Genomic DNA, 2,545 nt, shown 5'->3' on the forward strand with positions numbered 1-2,545 from the left:
AACTACTAGAGTATGTGGTCACTAAGAAAGATGGTAAACCAAGGAAAAGGAATATATAAGGCAACAGGGGAACCAAGTCAAGAAGGTGGCAAAAAAAAAAAAACAAAAAAAAACCCGAGATGGTGGCAAAGGGAGATTATAGGATGAGAGTGTTCAACAGGCCTAGGGAGCAAGCTGTCTATATTTAAGCAGATCAGAGGTTTGTTAAGAGATATTTCTGTTTAAAAAGACAAAACTGATGGAATAGCTAATGTATTCAAATTTATTGAGAGAAGGAATGAAGAAGAGTCTGGAAGCAAAAGTATGTGTAAATACATAGAAAACTAAGGAAACAAAAGAAACAAGAAAAGTATTTATTCCAGGGCAAGCACAGTTATGCAGTAAAGAAAAAGTTGTCATAGTGAGTAGTGAGTAGAGGTGGAGAGAGGGATATCTAGATAGATAGATGATAGATAGATAGATAGATAGATAGATAGATAGATAGATGATACATTTTATGTAATCACAATCTAAATTCCACCAAGTTGTTTCATAGAAGTTGGAAACCTTATTGTAAAATTTATATGAAATTGTAAAGTATCTAAAATAACCAAATGAGGCTCTCCTAGTCTGCCACAGGCCAACCTGACAGGTGCTTTGTCCTAGCTCTTTCCTGCATTTTGCTAATGGCCTCTGAGAGCACCCACCCTGGCAGCTCTCACCAAGAACTCTCTACAGGCCCAGAGGAACAAAAGTGGCTCAAAACCCAGCACATGCACTTTGAATGAAATTAAAGCATTTAATATGAAGCAAGGGAGCAGATAGTGCCAAACAGCAAGTAGTAGCTGGTACATATTTGGTGAGTAGGGAATCACTTCCTTCTCCTACTGGTGCTGAGATGGAAGAAATTGGTCAATTTCAGTATGAAATGGAATACAATAAAGATATTAGTCAGCAAATGAGGGTCCCAGAAAAATTAAGTCAGCATCATCAAATGGTGACTTGGAACAAGAATTCCAAGAAGGAGTTCTAAATGCTAATGTGATGATGCAAGTTCTAGAGAGGATTGTTACAGCAGAGAACAACGGAGACATTCTGTTTTGAAGACCAGTGGATCTTGATCTTATTCAGTCAACTCCCTTTAAACCTCTGGCACTAAAACCACCACTTCACGTACTTCAAGTGGAAGACCACCAGATTTTCAGGATTTAGAAAGACCTCCTTCAACCCTTCAAAATGAAGAAATCTCTGTGGTTGGCAAGCTAAAAAGAGACTGCTCTTTGAGTGAAAATGTTGTTGGCCAAAATAGACAGTTGATCAGGAGTTATTTCATCGTGACATCATCACCATAAGAAGCTTGGATCTGTCTTCCCAAGATGTTACCCGAAAATAGAACTAATTTTTCCTCTGTTCATGGCATTCTGTCATTTATCCAGTCTTCCACTCGTAGGGCTTACCAGCATATCGTGAATGAGATGGGTGAAAATCGCAGACCTGTGCAGTTTGGCAGGTCTGCTGCTACCACTTCTAATCTGCATTGTGACAACATCAGGTATGGCACTTCAAACCTAGATACAAGTGAAGGAACTTTGGATGACGTGACTGGTGCAGGTGCAGCTTCGTTAAGACGACAGATAATCAAACTAAATAGACGCTTACAACATCTAGAAGAGGAGAACAAAGAACGTGCCAAGAGAGAAATGGTCATGTATTCAATTACCATAGGATTCTGGCTGCTTAATACCTGGCTCTGGTTTCGCCGCTAGAGGTAACTTCAGCTCTTAAACATACGGCCTCAACAGCTAGAAATATAGAGAACTTGCAAACTTCTTTGTTTCTGTCTTTGCATTTTATGCCGTTATATAGTCCATGCCCCAGTGATGTGTTTCTTCCAGAGAGAAGGGGGAAGGACCTGTATTGTCAGAGGAAAGGTATATTCTGTCACTCAGCTGTATTCACTTTTAACCAGCTCTGCAGTAATACCTACTTAAAATTCTCCCTTTGCATGTTTTGTAAGTAGGCTCTAGTTTGTTAGGATTTTTTTAAAAGGAATTGATTTTTTGCCTCATCAGCTTGCACAACTAACTCTTTGAATGGGAGAACGAGTGCATAGACAATGGATTTCGGAAAGTATCTTTAAAAGAAAACAATGTTTTATTCTGTTTTCAAAGACTAATAGATTAAACGATTTTGTTAATAGATGGTTTTGCATCTACATTTCAACATTAACACTTTTGAAGTCACGGTCTGGTGTCAAATTTAAGTAAATCAAACCACCTAATATTTCATGATTACCTTCATTAAGCACACGTACAGGTTAAATTAATTCATAACATTTCAGCAGTTTATCTAATACATGTGCAATAAGTGTGTTCTTATTTTCATTTTGGTCTTGCAGTTGGTTTTCTATAAAGTGCATTTTTACTAAGTCCATGTGTGAATAATTTTTAAAACTACAGCATTAAGTACAAATGTAGTATATTTAATAAACTGTCAACCAAAAAATTAAACCAAATAAGGTTGAAAAAGAAGAATAAAGTTGATGGACTTAAACTACTGACTTCAA

The 2,545-nt window shown here is 37.3% G+C and overlaps 1 pseudogene; it reads left to right on the top strand.

Moving 5' to 3' along the window:
* The first annotated feature begins 877 nt into the window (after positions 1-877).
* LOC108517969 (mitochondrial fission factor-like) lies at positions 878-1,796 on the top strand (annotated as a pseudogene).
* The last annotated feature ends 749 nt before the right edge of the window (positions 1,797-2,545 follow it).

Source organism: Rhinopithecus bieti, unplaced genomic scaffold (assembly GCF_001698545.2).
Source record: "Rhinopithecus bieti isolate Rb0 unplaced genomic scaffold, ASM169854v2 scaffold_44278, whole genome shotgun sequence".
NCBI classification, from domain to species: Eukaryota; Metazoa; Chordata; class Mammalia; order Primates; family Cercopithecidae; genus Rhinopithecus; species Rhinopithecus bieti.